A 19,329-nucleotide genomic window follows, 5' to 3' on the forward strand; every position below is an offset into this window, starting at 1 on the left:
CTTCTGTTCCCTGCCTTACAAAAGGGACCCATGTATTCTGCTCAGTGCTCAAGATGCAGCTGGATAAGTGCTGACTTTTCTTTCTTTCTTTAAAAACACATGGTCAAAGTTTATCTATCTCCATGTGATTGGGTAAAAGCTTGAAATTATAGCCTTTTATTTTTTTTAACTTTAAATATCTGTATGGCACCTTCCATACCAACCCAAAGCAGATTACAGTCTTAAATGGATCACCAGTAAACAAAATGTGAAAGATAATTTCTACTCGTCTCAACGTAAATTACAGAAGAATCCTAAATAGAATTTGAAAAACACCTTTATGGCTATCTCCCATTGAAACAATTACAATAGAGAGAGTTAATATGGACGGACAATGGCCGACTTACAGGAAACTGCTGAATTTTACAGGTGGGGTGGGGAGCCAAAACTGAAACCAATGGAAAACTTAAGGAGCCAGGTTGGTTGCAATATCACCAGTTCCATGACATGTTTAAATTGGATAGAAAGAATGGATTTCTGGACCAAAGCTCACAATTTGAAAAAAGAACTCTTACAAAATAAGGATAAACTTTTGTTTAAACGTATAATTTTTTACTAGAATGGGAAACAAAAGACAAGCTTGTTAAAACTTCATTGACACACTGGGCAATAGATATAGGAAACAATATAGACCTCAACCTCAACAGAGTAAATAATTCTTGATGGCTGTAAAAGTGGAAAACTGATTTGAATGGTTATAGTAACATATGCAGGGATGTATGATATGCAAAATGAACCATGGAAAGAGAAGAAGGGAAGTCATTGGATATTTTAAAGTTTGTAAAATGTTTATTTGGAAATGTAAAATTGTAAATTTTAATAAAAAATATTAAGAGAGGATTAAAAAAAATATTGATGAAATTGTTTCATTGAGTATTTTAATTTTGTGTGTTTTGTAATTGGTTTCATACTTGTAAGGCACCTAGAAGTCAATTTTGGCCATTAAGTAGTTCATACGTTGTTGTTGTTGTTGTTGGCCTACTCCTGGGCCAGTGAGGTTAAGGACTGCAGCTTTAATATGCACAGATCATTTGCTTGAATTGTGGATGCAAAAATATGGGAAGCCTTATTGGAGTCTACAAGTCCCACCACACTCACTCCAATCTAGCTAAATCATTGTCTTCATGTCCTTTAGAACATGGGCCAATAAACAAAGTAAGAAGCAACAGTGGGGATGTCCATTAGTTTGTGGGGATGAACCACTCACCTGACCCAGCTGAGTCAGTGTGGAATACCTGGAGACAGAGAGAGGTGATGAGTTCAACACAGTGCCAAAACGCAAAAAAGATCCACTCCACTGTTCCTGCTGGTGTCTTTGTATTGCAGTGGCCTCCCCACCACCATAATTCCTCTCCATTTCCCTCCTGGTATGCTGCAATGACTTAGCTGGACAGAAGTCAGATAAGCAGAGCATCTCCATCTTGCCATTCACAGATGCTCTGCAATGTAAGCATAGCAAAGAACTTCTTGAAACTCTATGTCTCTACAGTGGTACCTCTGGTTACGAACTTAATTTGTTCCGGAGGTCCATTCTTAACCTGAAACTGTTCTTAACCTGAGCTAATGGGACCTCCTGCTGCCACCATGCCGCTGCTGTGCGATTTCTGTTCTCATCCTGGGCCAAAGTTCTTAACCCAATGTACTACTTCTGGGTTAGCGGAGTCTGTAACACGAAGTGTTTGTAACCCAAGGTGTTTGTAACCAGAGGTACCACTGTACTACTCCAGGATGTCTGTACCAGCACCATCTTTTTCTCTCACCCTCATTGCATAAGTATTTAAAACATTCATCAACCACTTTTCAAGGAGAAACAGCAACAAAATCTCTTCACAATAACCACCTGTACTTGCATCCAGAATTCATTGTACCTCCAAAATACTTTTTCTACGGCCAAAACATAATAATAAAATAATAATAATAATAATAATTTATTTGTACCCCGCCCATCTGGCTGGGTTTCCCCAGCCACTCTGGGCGGCTTCCACAAAAACCAAAAATACACTAAAATATCAAACATTAAAAACTTCCCTGAACAGGGCTCAGCTTAAAATTAAACCATGGTAGCAAGCATATGGCGCCACCTTTTTGCACCTCTTATGAATGGGGAATTTTCGGTGAATGTCTGGTAGTCTCTAGCTGCTAATAAGAACAAGTGTTTTGCATGGATGCTCGGAGCTGGAGGGGCTCTGGAAAACATCAGGCCCTGTTACCGCCTAGCTTGTAACTTGTGCACTGTTGTCCGTATAATGGATTGTGCGAATGAACCTCCATCCTCTGTACAGGACACAATTCTGAGGCCATAATAGCTCATTAGCAGGGCCCCTCTTTGCCCCTGCTCTCTGATTGGCCACAGCTGCTCCTCCAATCCCAGCTGCTCCAGCTGCACGTCAATGTCAATTTTCTTTCCCATCCAATTAATCATGTCTGACATTCCCTGTGCAACCTCAAAGAAGAGAAACTTTCTTGCTGTGTCCTCGGATGCGCCTTCACACAGTGGGAGAAAAGGAAAGCAGGACTTGAATGGGTAAATGAGCAGACTAATGAGAAGAAGATGCATCTCGGCTTCAATTTTTAATGGCTGCTCTGCTATGCAGCACCACAACTACCTGCTGTGAAAACAAGCAATCCCCTTCGACCTGGCAAGCCCGGCTTTCTATCTGGAGGCTTGTCCCAGAACTTCCTTTGGCCTCAGGTGGCCTAATCATATCTATAGGTCCTACTGAGTTCAGTGGATCTTTCTCCCAAGGAAGTATGCATTGGTGTGTGGCTCCAGGGTGTCCCACAAACGTCCTCCAGGGGTTAGCAAACTTAGCTTGCTCTTAGGGATGGAGGGGAAATTCAGTTCATTTGATGACATTTAAAGGCAAAACCACACAATTTGCACTTCTCTAAATTTTGCAGTGCAGTTCTCAAGCTGAGGAATGCAGAAAAATGCATGCATTAGTGAAACTGACTCTCAAATTGGTATGGAAATATGGAGAACTGAGCGTACAATGGGAAAATGAGAAGCTAAGAGGAACCAAACCTGACATGGTTGTCTAACTGTACCTGGAATTGAGAATATTTTTGCCATTCCACCTTCTCCTTCATAGAACAGATCCCGTTTCCCCATGTGCATCCTCTACATCAGACTCCTCCAGCTTGGTGCTGTCTTGGTATTTTGGACTATAATGTCCACCAGCCCCAGCAAACACAGTGAGGGAAAGGTGCTATGCTTCCTTTCATTGGAATAAGCCACATTGAATTTGGAGGAACTTACTTCTGAGTAAATATGCATAGAATCTGGTTACCAGCTTCCTATACTGTGGTACCTCGGGTTAAGTACTTAATTCGTTCCGGAGGTCCGTTCTTAACCTGAAACTGTTCTTAAGCTGAAGCACCACTTTAGCTAGTGGGGCCTCCTGCTGCTGCCGTGCCGCCAGAGCACAATTTCTGTTCTCATCCTGAAGCAAAGTTCTTAACCCGAGGGACTATTTCTGGGTTAGTGGAGTCTGTAACCTGAAGCTTATGTAACCCAAGGTACCACTGTATTTAATAGGCAAAATAATTCGATTTGATGTTCTCTGCATGGAGCTACCTCTGAACAGTTTTCGGAAGCTGCAGTTGATCCAGAATGCAGCAGAAGGATGCTGATGTGTTCTTGCGTATGGATCATATTGCACCTGTCCCATAAGTGTGTGGTGTTGGCTGAAAAGAAATCAGATTCTATGTTAGGAAAGGGACCGAAACTTGGAATATTGCATCCAGTTCTGGTCCTCACACATCAAAAGGGTTATTTTAAAACAAAAACAAAAAAAGGGCAGCCAAAATGATCAAGGACTTGGAGCAACTTCCCCATGAGGAAATGCTGTAACACTTGGAGCTTCTTAGTTTAGAAAAAAGATAAAAGGTGGGGGACATGGTAGAGGTATTATATTATGCATGTTTCTTTTGTCTTTCACTCACAGTTTGAGATGGAATGATTTCTCAGTTTAAGTTATTTCGGTTTTTTATTTCTCTGATCTTAAATTTGGTTCTCCGCATTTCTGCATAAATTTGTGAGTTTTCTTTTAAAATACCCCCAAGAAAAATTATTCAGTGTTAGTGTGAATTTCTCTTAATTAACACATTTTTGTATGTAGTTTTGACTAATGGACACATTTTTGCAGTAATTTCAACCCTTACGTTTACCTAATATATGCATTTTTGTAAAGACTCTCCTCCCCAGAGGGGAGGGGAGTGGTTGTGGGCGGGAGCTCCAACCCCCGCCCACGCAGGGGCGTGAGCCCCTGCCCCTTCCTGTGTACCTGGCCGGCGCCTCCCGCCCAGGGGGCGGCTCCCACCTGGAGCCGCCCGTAGCAGGGGCGTGCCTAGCCATCCTTTATCTTCAGGCGCCGGCCCCCCCTCAGCCTCTTTTCGTCGTCGCCGCTCCAAGAGTCATCAGCTAGGAGTCATCACAGCCATCACAGGGAAGAGCCACGAGGTTTGGAGTTGGGGGGTCTGTGTGTGTGGAGGCTTGCCTTTTAACTTTAGGAGGCTTGCGTGCGCTCATTGCTTTACTGCTTTTAAAAATCCAGGTTTGCCTTGCTGTGTCCTCCTTTTTCCATGTAAAAACCTACATTTAACCTTCCATTTCCCCCCTCTCCTTGATTTGTTTGTGCGGTCTAAGTGCGAATTACCTTTCTTAAGCTGCAGCTTGCTCCCTTGCCCAGCACATGCCCCCGGTGAGATCTGAGTGTGAGTGTGGCTCCATCTTTCTTTCTCCCTTGTCTCCTCGCTTGTCTTCCCTGCCTCTGCTTGGTAGCTGAGCTGTGCGTCTTATTTTAATTTTTGGCCAGGGTGCTTGTACATTTCCCCTCTATTGCCCTTGCCTGTCCAATCGCATGGCTGGTCCGGGTGACTGCATGGTGCTGATAATGCCAAGGTTGCAAGTTTGATCCCTGTATGGGACAGCTGAATATTTCTGCATTGCCTGGGTTGGACTAGATGATCCTCAGGGTTCCTTTTCCTGTTCCTCTCTAATTTTAAGTTGTGTGTGTGTGCTTGCAGCGTGTGTTGGTGCCTGCCGTTTATTGATTTATTACTCTTCTAGCGTGGGTTTCATTAATTTACCCTGCCATCCCTTCCATTGGTACCACTTAAAACGGGAGCCCCCTGTAAATTTTAAAGGCGGCCGGGGCTTGGGAAAGACTGTGCGCTTAAACCTCACCCCTCTTGGTTTCTCTAAGCCACCCCCCCCTTCGCTTGATGTTTGGGGGATAGAAATAAGGCAGGGCTTGGGGTGGACAATTCAGGGTTTCTGATCGGGGAACCATTCCTCAGCACTGCACGTTCATACGTTTAGAACCTTTGAAGGTGTGCCTTTGCCTGGTTCTTGTCATTGGCTTCACTTGCCAGTACAGGCTCCCTAAAGAAAACCACTTTTAAACAACAACAACAACAACAACAACAACAACAACAACAACAAAGGTTACGGCTTATGGTACCTTAATGAAAAGTCCAGGTTAATACACTGTTTATATTTCCACTTCATTTTGGCTCACTGTACAGGATAGCTATTTTTCCTTTTCTTCAAAAAGATTTTCCTTGCCCGGCATGTTCATTTTCCCTCCACCCCTCCTCCCTCCCAACTCTCCCCCCCCCACTTTCCTTCTCTGCCCTCCACCCCTCCTCCCTCCCTACACCCCTCCCCTTGCAGGAGATACATTGGTCTTTGGAGTTTCCTTTGCTTCTTGCCTGAGTAATCACAGTTGCCAGACAGGTTTTTCAACTGCTGGGGCAGGCTTGATTGCTCTCTGAGTGACCAGCATTTTGGGAGGCATTGTCTTTATGCACCTGGCAGTTCAGCAGCTCTAGTTGCATTGTCAGTTTAACTAACCAGCAGTTTGACCAATTACAGTCTTTTGTCTGTTTAAGCACCCTTATTTCCCTCAACTGGCCTTGAGCCGACCTTGTGGGCAAAGATTTACTTTTCTTTGTTGGGCAAAGTTTCCTTTGTTTGATAAAGTTTCTCCAGCATGGCCGCTGGTGTGGAATCTTATTGATTTCCTTTGTCTTATTTTGGCTGCAGCTTTTGAGCATCTCCTTGTGAGCAGTTATTTTCAATTCTGTTTGATTACTTGGCATTGCTTTGCGCCTAGATTTGCCTGTCATTTAAAAGGGGCAACTTAAGAGCCTGGATAGCTCAACTGGTTGGAGCATAATGCTGATAATGCCAAGGTTGCTGGTTATTGTTCATTTTGTCAGCATTTACGCGGAGCAATTGATAATAGTAATTCCTACTCATAGCTATAAATCCATTGGCTATTAATTGAGATACTATTGATTAATAGTTAATTCATCAACCGTGCTCCGAACTTTATTGATGCACAATAATTGTTTACTAACATTTATTTACAGTCAAGTTATTAATTGATTGGTGATATTAATACTAATTAAAAAAATAACAACAACAATAATAAAATAAAATAATAAATAAAATAAATTTGAAAAATAAATAATAATAATAATAAATAAATAAATATAAATATAAATATAAATATAAATATAAATATAAATATAAATATAAATATAAATATAATAATATAATTAATAATAATTAATAATAATTAATAATATTAAATAAATAAATAAATGAAAATTAAATTTAAAATAAAATAAAGTAATTAGTGACAAAATAAATAGCATTTTGCTAGTGCACAGAGCAGCTCATGGCGCCCAAGAGGAAGCGCACGGGTGCAGCACCAGCACACACTGCTGCTGGCGACCGTCATAATAATAAACCCAAACCCATTTCGCATTTCCTCAATGCCTTCAGATCATTCATTGTTGACTATGAGCAGCGCTTTCTCTTAGCTATTCTTTAGTTCTATTTGCCTTGCGTTTCTTACTTCCTTGTTTCGCAAACCAGTTCCAGCCTTTAAACAACCCAGGTGCAGGCCCAAGCCCTCAGTCAGGAACGGCGGCTGTGCAAACTAGGTCTCGGGCTTGCTCGGTGACGACTTTCAGAACCGCATCAGGGCGCCTGTGTGGTGGCTGCCGGCCCGTATCAATAACCTGGTGGCTTCCAGTTCTTCTAGTTCTTTGCAGAATAAGCAGCCCAGGGTCTAGCTTCCAGAATCAGGCACCTCATCAGCCGGTGATGACGAGTCAGAATGGCTTACGCCCTTCATGTCGAGAAGAAGCCATCAGAGGTGTATCGCACTGGAAAGCTGGACCTTAGAAGGATTTTAAACGTAAGGTGTGCGGGTAATTCAATAAAGGGCAATGCCAATGTGCAGGGGCTCACCCAGCCACAGTGTGTTACAAAGGGAAGCGGCTCTTTCGGGGAGGTCGGGGCTTTCACCACTCTAGTTCCAGACGAACCCCCGCAGCAGGGAACCATCGATAAAGTCCTTCTGGGTCTAGCATTTTCTCAAATTCAGCTTTCTCCTCTCCTCAACCACTTGTCTATCCATCCGGACGGAAGTGCAGCATCCTATCTTTGGAAGGGTTTCTCAGAGGGTTAGAATCCTAGTAGTTGGCTCCTTAACCGCGAAGGACTCTACTAATCAGAAGTCAGTAAGGGAAAGGACGCTCGCCCCGCCCCATGGGTAGCTAGCCCCACCCCACCATGTGTGCCACTCTGGGTGCCAGAGCAGCTACCTCTGCCTCTGGAGTCACACTATGGCATACACTATGGGATGAACCCAACAGGGCCACCACTTAGCCCCTGCTTGGTCTCCAGACAGAGACACCCCTTCCCAGACCCACCCCCCTTTTGAGATTATTAGGCTACCAAATGTATCATTCCATAACACCTCATACAGGAATTATTTTTTCCTGGGGAACCTGCCTTTTCGCCCAGATCAACTACAAGAGCAGGACCACAGCTTTAACAAAATGACAGCCCAAACAGAAAGACACATGGGAGCAATGGTACTGCTTTGAAGTGTTCCAGATCCATTCCCTGTTCTCCCTGTGAGCAGGGCAGCTGTGGGCAAAATTGCAAAGAAGTACAATAATGATTTAGTCCTCAGTCCTAGAATCTAGTAAGCCTTTAAGCCCAACAGTCGGAATCGCATAATTTCAGTCCGTTAACCATATTAGGGAACATGTATAGTTAGTAAACAAATTGCTAGTTTTGTGAGAAATAACACTGAAGTGGATAACGCTGTGGCTAAGAGCTCACCTTTGGCAATCTTCTAGAACATGTTGCATATGTAGCAGTTATTTCTAGCTAGAGTGAAACTGAAACTGAAACCTGACATTTACAGTATCAAAACAACAACAACAACAACAACAACAACAACAACAAAAACCCTTCCCAAACCTGCATATATCGCCCTTGGGCAATGTGCCAAAGAAGAATCCCAGGGAATTTCGGCTCATTCACAATTTATCCTATCCGAAGGGCGGCTTAGTAAATGACGCCATTCCACCAGAGTTATGCTCGGTGAAGTATGCCACCTTCGATCACACGGTTAAATTGATCAGGAGTTTTGGTCAAGGGGCGCTTTTGGCGAAGTGTGATATTGAATCGGCTTTCCGCCTGGTCAAGGGGCGCCTTTGGCGAAGTGTGATATTGAATCGGCTTTCCGCCTTTTGCCGGTGCATATTTCAAGGTAAATATTATGTGGATAAGGCCATGCCAATGGGCTGCTCTGTAGCCTGTTCGGCTTTCGAAACATTTAGCACCTTTTTGGATTGGGCCTTAAGATTTAAAACAAATTCCATTGGGGTTACGCACTATTTGGACGACTTTCTCTTCGTGGGGAGGTCCGGCTCCGGGGGATGCGCCTCACTGCTGGAGGCCTTTTCGGCCTTGGTGCAGGACCTGTATGGTGGTTTCCCCAGGGCGCCCCTTCTGCGCTCGGCTGGCCAGACTATCAGCGGGCCTCAAGTACCCGCATCAGAGGGTCCGACTTCCCAAGTCAATCAAGTCAGACTTGGAGGTTTGGGCTACGTTTCTGGAGCGCTACAATGGGGTCTCCTTGTGGCAGGATGTTATTAATCTGTCCTCAGACTTCCAGGTCCAATCCGACGCAGCAGGATCCTTAGGCTTCGGCATGTATTTCAGGGGTCGTTGGTGCGCTCAGCAGTGGCCGGCGAGCTGGCAGGGTACCGCCATCACTCGTGACCTTACTTTTCTCGAGTTCTTCCCTATAGCAGTAGCGGTACACATCTGGACAGAGGAGTTCCGAAATCGCCGGGTGTGCTTCAGATCTGACAATCAGGCAGTGGTAAAAATCTTGGCGAGGCAATCATCAAAAACGGCAAGGGTTTCCGCCCTCCTGCGATCTTTCGTCCTCCGGTGTCTTGAGTATAATATAGTCTTTTCAGCCAAATTTGTACCCGGAGTAGATAATAACATTGCTGATGCTTTATCTCGATTTCAGATGTCCCACTTCTGGTCGCTAGCACCTGGAGCTCAACTGTTGCCCAAACCCTTTCCGGAGCACCTGTGGAGCGTTGGAGACGCAAAGTGATCAAGGGAGTATTAGCGTCTATCGCGCCTTCCACTCTTAGGTCCTACAAGAAGGCCTGGTGCGATTTCCTGGGCTTTAGGGTCAGGGTATCCGGGCAACCTGCTAGCGTGCCACCCACCACTGATGACGTCTTAGAATACTTAGCCCACCTGGATGACTTGGGGCGAGCATCTAAAACCTTTAAAATACATACGGCCGCCATCAGTTTTTTCGCCAAAGCGACATTGGCCTCTGACCCTTGCTGTGACTTTCTAGTTCGTAGAGCAATAGAGGGATGGGGTTGATCGCAACCGTCCAGAGCTAGGGGCCGCAAACCAATCTCATATGGGCTGCTCTGCCAGATACGGAAAAGCTAAGGTCGGTTTGTTGGTCCAAGTTCGAGGCCAGACTCTTTTCAGCGGCCTTTGCCATCGCCTTTTTCGGCGCCCTCCGGGTGGGCGGGGGGGTGGTTGAGGCAGCTGGAAATGGGTCTATGCGCGGGCTCCTGATGGAGGACGTCCACTTGTCTGAGGCAGGCATGACAGTCCGGATACGTCAGTCAAAGACGGATCAGGCTGGCAGGGGGGTCCTAATAAAGCTTACAGCATCAGCGGAGCCCGGGCCATGCCCGGTCAAGGATACCAGGCGTTTCCTCCGCCTGCGCCCTCCCGGTCCCGGTCCACTTCTAGTCCACGAGGACGGATCTCCTCTGTTAAGACACCAGTTTTCAAGGGTGCTCCGCAAGGCCATTGACGCTTGCGGTTTACCCTCACGGGATTACGCGGCGCATTCGTTCAGGATCGGCGCCGCCACAACAGCCGCCTGCTTGGGCCTACCAGCTGATAGGATTAAGGAGATGGGCCGTTGGAAGTCTAATGCTTATAAAACTTATATACGTTAAATCGTGTCTACTTCCAGACCCCCCGCTTACCCTTCTTTTCTCTTCTTCATTTCATAGTTGCTTTCAGGAAGAACGTGTGGATTTGCGGCCACAGTATTGTCCATTGGGCCCACAAGAGGGCCGTCAGCCAGGGCCACACTCCCAATCTGGGCTTACATCCGGGAGTACGCGTATATTGGTTCGCCAGAAGAGGCATGCTCTGGCAGGAGCTTATGCCTTTGCTGAGGGCAAAGGTGGCTGCATTCGGCCCCCCTGACATTCTGATCATTCAATTGGGAGAGAATGATCTCGTGAGCAGGAAAAGTGTGGACTTATCTTGGGCCATAAGGAATGACATGGATGAAATTGCGGCCTCGTGCCCCGGAACGATGGTGTTTTGGTCCTCCCTCTTGAAAAGAACTGTTTGGCGTGGTGCACAGAGCTGTATGGCCATTGAAAGAACCAGGAAAGTCCTGAACCGGGCCGTGTCCCGCTGGGTGAGCTTTTTGTATGGCCAAGTGATCAGTCATGACCGCATCCGGATTGGCGATAGGGCCTTATACCGGGATGACGGGGTTCACCTCACGGATAAAGGGAATGACTTATGGTTGGACAGCGTTATCAGGAGTGTTAGGGATTGGTTACGGCTTTGAAGGTATTGGCGGCGAGCCTTTTCGGCTCGGGTGGCGGTTAGGCATTGGATTTGGGTGTTATGCTGTGTGGGAAGGCTAGGTGTGGCCATCGCCTACGCCTTCGATTTGGGTATTCCGTTAAAGGAATCTGGCGGTCGTGTATTCTGTCCGATGCCTGCTTGGCTGGAGGCCATGGCACGACCCCCGGTGACATCATGGGTGAGCCTATAGTTGGATCGGCATCAACTGGCTCCATCTACTGGTGGTTCAACCCCTCTGCTGTGGTCATCCAATGCCTAAGCCAATACCTTTTCATTGCAGTAACCAATAAAGTTGTGGCCTTTTCCTTGCCCATAAACCTTATACCACGTGTCCTTGTGTGTTTATTTCCACCTCACGGGGGTTGGGGTCCTCGAACCACAAAGACTCTCCTCCCCAGAGGGGAGGGGAGTGGTTGTGGGCGGGAGCTCCAACCCCCGCCCACGCAGGGGCGTGAGCCCCTGCCCCTTCCTGTGTACCTGGCCGGCGCCTCCCGCCCAGGGGGCGGCTCCCACCTGGAGCCGCCCGTAGCAGGGGCGTGCCTAGCCATCCTTTATCTTCAGGCGCCGGCCCCCCCTCAGCCTCTTTTCGTCGTCGCCGCTCCGAGAGTCACCCACCCTCCACTCCCTTTAGCTCAGGGTTTAAGTTCTTTCTCTGGCCTTGCTATGGACCTTAGGTTGGTCGCCCGGTTGTCCGGGGGCCTGGTAGGAGTTTTTCCTGTTGGCATTAGGCCTTTGGGTTTTTTCGCCTACCTCGTAGCAACCGTCACAACTTCCGTGGTATTGGTGGGTAGGTTAGGCATTGGATTTGGGTGTTATGCTGTGTGGGAAGGCTAGGTGTGGCCATCGCCTACGCCTTCGATTTGGGTATTCCGTTAAAGGAATCTGGCGGTCGTGTATTCTGTCCGATGCCTGCTTGGCTGGAGGCCATGGCACGACCCCCGGTGACATCATGGGTGAGCCTATAGTTGGATCGGCATCAACTGGCTCCATCTACTGGTGGTTCAACCCCTCTGCTGTGGTCATCCAATGCCTAAGCCAATACCTTTTCATTGCAGTAACCAATAAAGTTGTGGCCTTTTCCTTGCCCATATACCTTATACCACGTGTCCTTGTGTGTTTATTTCCACCTCACGGGGGTTGGGGTCCTCGAACCACAAACACTGGTTGGTTGGAAAACTGCATTGCAAAATTTGGATCAGCATGAATACCCTCTTCCATGCAGAAGCAGATCACTCTTCAGCAACTAAAGTCTAGGGTAGCCAGTTATGCATTGCTAAAAGGGAGGATTTGCAACATCATAAAAAGAGAGTTGGGTCTGCCTGCCTGCCTGTCTACCTATCTATCCATGTATAATATAAATAGATATGCAACATGTCTCTACATAGCGGATTAGACATTAGATGACGTCTGTGCCTGCTCAGTCTGTTGACTAGGAGCTGCTAAATGTTAATGAGCAAATTCAAGGATCCTGTTCTCCCTTTTTATGGTTCCTAATCTTTGAGTTGGACTTTGACCAAAGAAAGAATACTTTCAAAACAGAGGACTGTAGACACATGCCCTCCTTACAAGAGCCTCATATCATTTCCAGACAGGCAATAATGAATAATATACGGTACCTGATCATCCTCAGGAGGCACAGCCAAGATCACCACCCCTCTCATAGTGCAATGCCTGATACTGTAGCAAACCAAAGTCAGGGCAATAATTCAAGGGAAAGAGTGAGGTGGAAAAACAAAAAAGAACAATGCAGAACTGCTGGGATGTAGAATAGGAAGGAGCAGGGTTGCAATTACACGGCATTTCATACTTTCTAAAGGGCTTATTAGAATTACAGCACAGTAGCTTTTAATCGTTTCCACCCTAAAAATAAACATGTATTTCTGCTATTTCTGGTTTCACAGAAACCTTGATCTATATTCTTTTGACGGTGTGGTCTGTTGTGATGTTTCCTTTTGAGGAAAGTAGTCTGCATCATCCCGAGATTTTGTTGCCCTCGCTGGGCTAGAAGTAATCTTCCTTGCCAGCTATGCTGGTTTGTAGTAATATAGCAATGAGCTGAGGAAGCGTTTCAAAAGCTAGGCCATTTATCTTGCCCCACTATTTGAACAGCTGTTTCTAGGAATGCTGCATGGCTGCATGGAATCAGCAGGTTGGCCCATAATGGCATCACACCATAATAAAAAGCTAACAGCCAGTTTGCGAGGTGCAAGATACCACACACGACAGGCACACAAGGCAAGCTCCAATGTCTAGGGGTGAGTTGCATATGTCTGGAAGAGGTTGGAGCATGGATGCATATTAATCTTTGGTAATCCATGCTTTGGATCACCTCCAAACTGCCATGAGTTAAGAAGCCATGAATTCCAGTTCATTAAAAAAAAATAAAAAAATCTTCAAAAATAAATGCCAAGTTCAGGTTTTTAAATAGGTAGACAAATGTTCATTTTATTCAAAGGGGAGATTTGGGCACTTATTCTCATTTCCAGAGAAGTGGAATTCCTATATTATAGTGCCGGACAGACGCCAGCCCATTAGAATTCCAGAGGCATAAGAAGGCAGGTTTGTTGCTTCTGAAATCACCGGGTTAATGTTTTCTCAGTCTATACACAGAGATTTACCATAAGCATCCTTCCCAGATCTTAAAGCCTCCAGCTTCCTTTTGAAATGGAGTCCTCCTGTTTAACCTTTATGAAGCACATCAAATTGCAAATCTCCAAATGACACTTGCATCCAAACCTCACACAGCAGCGAGGCCATGGACTCAATTGACTTAAATGAGGAATCAAAGTGCTGTCCAAATATAACCAGGAGCTGCCTGGCAACTTATCCCTTTCCAAACCCGTGTGTGAGGAGGGTGTCACAAAGCTAATTGTTCTCAAAATGTCTCCCAGTGACTCTCCCCCTGCCCTAGACACAGGGAGAAGCTTTACTTTGTGTGGCTGTTGTTTTACAGGAACATGGATTAGTATTCTAATGCAGAGCTAATACATCAAAAGCGGCAGTGTGCCATTTGCTCTGCCTTTTTTTCCTAATTATTACAATGGTTAAATGATTAATACAGTGTAGAATGTCTTTCAGGAGACCTTCATGCAGGCAATAATTAAAAAGGACCTTTTCAGTCCTGAACTGGTTTCTTCATCTACTGATTGTAGGAGAAACTTGCAGGCTGCTATTTATGATGCTGCCAAATCAGTGTTCAGATGCCAGGCTGCATCTACAGACCAATAAAATAAACAGGAGATTAAGAATAATCTCAAAAGGACAGAGTTTAATATAAAGGCTATTTCAAGCCACTTAGAGGTTATTGGTGTGGAGATTAGGGCTGAATGATCTGGTCTGGTCTGATCTGTTCAGTGAAAATCAGAAGAGGGGAGAAATGTTTGTGTGTGTGTTTGTGTGTGTGCACACGCGCGCCTTCTAAACCACCATTTCAAGGTGATTTATTCATAAGATAATTAAAAACAAAAATTACACATACATTTTAAACAAGACTAAAACAAATATATATATAGCTGGTAGAGCATAAAAAGGAACTCAGTTTATTTCAAGTATATGTAGGTGTTCATTGTTACTGCAATCAATTTGTTCTGATGTTTTCATCAGCATCTGGAGAGCCACAGTTTCTTTGTCCCTGTAAGCCATTCTTCTCAAACCTGGGACTCCACCAGTTCAGGGCAACATGGCCAATGGTTTATGGGAATTGTACCCCAGCAACATTGGGAAAATCCCAGGCTGGTAAAGACTGCTGCTAGCAGTTAATCCAAAGCCTTTCCCCTTTAAGATGCCAAAATTACTGGGATTTCCTGAAATTTGCAGCTATTATGTGCCATTTGAGACATTAGTTGCAGAATCTACACTGTACCACAGATGCCTTCAAAACAGATCTTATCAAATGGGAATGGTGCTAATTGCATATTGTTTTGATGATGGATAGAATTGGAAAGCATTGCCCATAAGATCTGTTTTGAAGGCATCTGTGGTACAGTGTAGATTCTGCAGCATGTGTGCTCAGGATATTTCTCTTCAGGTCATGGCTTGGTTTTGTTTCCCTCTAGTGCAACTTGTCAGAAAGGAAGCTGCAAGGTTTGTGTCTGGAACTAGCATCCTAAAGCAGAACTCTGACCTTGGATTGCAGCTTAGAATATAATGATGAGATGTTTCATTCTTTATCTGACTGCCTTTCCCGTATAAAGTTGGTAAAGTGCTTTGGCTGCCTGAGGCCCTGTGACAGCAAGAGAATCTTCTTCTTTGGTGATCACTCGTAGCCGAGTAAGATTGTCTTAGATAAACATGGTTTTAACAATGAGTCCTTAAGTGACTGTGGAGGCCAATTCTGGAACCACACAACCTTCCACAGTGGGGACATTGGTTTCTGCCTTGCACACTGTTATGCACAGGCTAAGACCCAGGACATCCCCGCCATCCCTACTGTTTCAGGAAAAGAAGATTCAGATGACAATTACAGGTGCAGGGCAGTGTCAAGGGATATCATCGTCTTATGAGAATTACCAGTGTGCAAACTGAAAAGCAATTGCTTGGATACTAAGATAAATTAAGGGTGATGACAGAAGGAAAGTTCCCCATTCCTCCCACCCCAGTACAGCCTCCTGGAAACGCCTCTTTGGAGGGGGGGGGATTCTAAATGATGTGAGTTGGGTTATGTAAGACTGCTGTGAAGGGAAGAATCACTCCAACTTATATGGATAGTGTAATGGTTCTAGGGGTTGCTCGTGCGTAAGTTGCCGCCACTCCTGGCTAGGTTACCTGGTTGAACCCTTTCTGTCTGGACAGCCTCAAGTTTCGTGGCTGCCTCAGTCGCTGGCAGAATCCGTCAGTGGGCGTTTCTTGAACCTTTTCCAGCATAAAAGCTGTTTGACGCCCAGTCTCCTCTTACTCTCTCTGCGCGGAAGTCTTCTGCGCAGGGAGGGTGTGGGCAGCGGAGTACCCGGAGTACCCGCCACCTCTCCGATCCCCCCGTCTGCCCCCCTTCTCCACTGGTGTTACACTGATTTCCTTCCCCAGCGGATGGGCTGCCTCTCTCCCTACAGGGACCCTCTCCGGCATCCCTCTGGAGCCTTCTCTCCGCCTCCAGCTCCGATGGCAGTTCCCTGACAGATAGTTACATAATTTGGGGTGATTATCTCCTCTAGCAACCCCCACTGTTTCTTCCTATGCTCTTCAGGAGACCTCCCTTTCCCAAAACTCTGGTAAAAATTTTTTTGAGGGGTGTGTGTGTGAGATGGCTGCAGAGGGAGGTGGGTATGGGAAACTTTCATTCAATGAACCTCTGTAATTCATCAATCAAGTGGGAGATGAAGTAGCTGCAGTACCTTGTACTTCCTGCCCTTTTTACCAGGGCTCATGCCTCCCCCTTGGAGGGGAAATCAGGAGGTGCACAACTGAGTTTCGGGCAGAAAAACATTTGGAGAAGAAAAGATTAAATAGCCCACCCCCCCTTCAAGGCCCTGGTTCTCCCAAGTCTCAATTTATCTAACATATATAGTAGATGCATCTGAACTTAGTTCCCATGGCTTGGAACCAGGCTACTTGAAGAAATACCCACCTCACCATCCACCTGTTGGTCCATCAAGATCACCTGATGCAGTGGCACAGAGTGGAGGGTGGGAGTGGGAAGGAAATGGACGGAGTATGCATGCACATTCAACTGCCTAATGGTATCAGCATCACCCAGGAGATCGCAGTCACAGAGATAAGTAAAGAAGAGTTGTGCCGTTGTCTAGGGAGGTCACTTCCTGATTCACACAGAGAAGACATTTTCAGTGCAGCCTAGTGACGGAAGCACACAGCTGTATGGAGGCATCACCGGGTGTTGAAATTTGGCACCTGGGGCAACCGCCCCTGTGGCCCCCCAATGTTACCCCACTGACCTGATTCCCTTGCTATCAAAACTGAGCTGACTCTCTTGCTGGTGACTCAAAGCAGGGCCTTCTTAGTGGTGGTGCCCCATGTACACAAAGTGTGTATGTCCAATGGCTAACTCTTCTGGAATTTATTCAGGTTTTCTCCTCATCTGTTTGCATTGGTACCCAATAATTAATCTGCACTGTTAATAGGAGTTCTCATTGTTAAAAGGACAGGCTTTGATAACTAATTCTGAATATACTCAGCTAGAATTATTTATACTATAAGTGTAAATATGTAAGTACAAGGGGGGAAAACTTTTGCTTGTTACATTTTCAAAATGGTCTGAGTTGATTAGCCTCAATTTTGATTTCGTGGCAGCAGATTCATTGTGGTTGTTCATCTGCCCCAATCACATACAAAAGCAGGGTGGGAGTCCATTTTCAAAGTGCATGGGTGAAGGGCAATGAACCCCTCTCTTGCCTGTTTCTATTCTTTCTGGAGGCTCTCCTCACTTCTGGTATTGAAGTCTGGCTGAGTGAAAAGTGCTTTGGGAAAACAACTGGCCAGGCAAAAGTAACGATAGAAGAGAAATTTGTGTGCAACTGATGCTTTCTCACAAATATGTCCCTTTGCTTCTCTTCAGAAACCACATGCTTCACACTATTTAGCAGTACAACTGCCCCAGAGGCAATCTGGAAGTACAACCCTTAAGAGGAATGGCTCGCATTGGCGTAACAGCACAATCAAAGGGTTAATCGGGATGGCTGCAAGCTTTTTGGTGCAGCCCGGGGATTTTTTTGTGTGGAAGCAATGTTTGTTCCAAAACATCTGGGGCTTGTTAATGGCATTCTGCTCCATTTAACTGAATACTTTTCCAAAACATTTACCTGGGAAACTCAAGGCATATAGCAATTGCTTGCAATCTACTAAATTATGCACTTTAACTGCTATCTACTTTCCTTAACGAGGAAGAGTGCTTGCGATTTTATTAGGTCATCAGCTAGTAAAATGGAATATACCGTATATATATATATATACATTCACACATTCCAGACTTTGGAGGAAATTTTGGTGTTTGTGGAGGCAAAGAACACATGCTAGGGGACTGCTAGGTGTAGCAGAATGTGGGAGGAGGTATCCTGGGAATCCCTGTTTCCTTTTCCAGTCTTAATCTGGGGTGGGGGTTTATTGGTTGGGGTTTTTTTGTTCTTGTTTTTATTATGTATTCTGTTTTTTTTAATTATATTTTTATGTTGTGAACCACCCCAAGATCTACAGATGAAGGGCAGCATACAAATGTGTTTAATAAATAAAATAAATAAAAGGAACTGGAGAAGGAGACAGTTACTTGCACCATTTTATGGGGTTCTACTCACATCTAATCCAGGCTAGAACAACTTGTGTTTAGGGATGGGTTATCTTCTTTGTTCCATGATGCTTCCATGTATGCTCAATAACAGGTCCAGGGAAAACCATAAACCCCCATGTTCATAGCTTTATGGAACTTCAAAGAACTCATTTCAGGAAAGAAGATGGGCACAATCTTCTCTCTCAGTCATGCCAGTGAGCTAGACTCTAATACTGAGAGGAAACTCATCATAATGACTAATGCAGGTTACCCTGAGCAACTTCCAATCCTAATCACAGCTAACAGGTAAAGTTTATGACTGAAAGGCCAGGTAGATGTTTCCATTCTCATCCAGGCTAAAACACTGTCTCTATTTTCAAAACCAGATGCTGAATGTGGCTGTATGAAGAACATCTAGGCATTTCAAACACTGTCCAGAGTCGGACCTTCTGAGATGCTATTCGAAAGTGCCAGAGGCACACAGAACAGCAACAGTTCCCTCAGGGCCAATTTATATTTGACTTGGGGTAAGTCCTGATGGCTGAGTCCTAGGCACATGTTGATTTTTCAGTGTGCAACCAAGTCCTCATCTGACTGCTTTACCCTCAGCTACATTCCCACTTGAGCCCATATTGAGCTGTGTACATTGGACAGTGCACATCATATCCTTGTAGGATTGCCAGATCCCAGCCCACAGACTCTCTCGCTACAAGGCAGCCAAAAAAACTTAACGTAGCTGTATCTTCCACCCCAGTGTCACACATTCTTCTCCCCACCAATGATCTTTTTACAATTTTGCATTTCCTGGCCTAGAAATATGCACCTCAGCAGCTTGTAATGTGCACTTCAAATAAGAGACTATTATCACTCTGATACGACATTTCAATCTGAGATGGAGAAATCCTCCTCCCTCCTGACATCTGTCAGTAGCATTTGGAAAATTGTATTTGCCATTGTTCCTGATACCTTGCTTGCCTCTCCCTCCCATTGTCATCAGAGCAAGTCAAGTAAGCAGAGTGTGCATATGTGTGTGTGTGGAGGAGATGGCAGGAATGATTTAACAGCCCATGTTGTGCTCCCCAAAACAAGTGAGTCTAAC

This window comes from Podarcis tiliguerta (genome assembly GCF_965153285.1).
Source record: "Podarcis tiliguerta genome assembly, chromosome: 6".
NCBI classification, from domain to species: domain Eukaryota; kingdom Metazoa; phylum Chordata; class Lepidosauria; order Squamata; family Lacertidae; genus Podarcis; species Podarcis tiliguerta.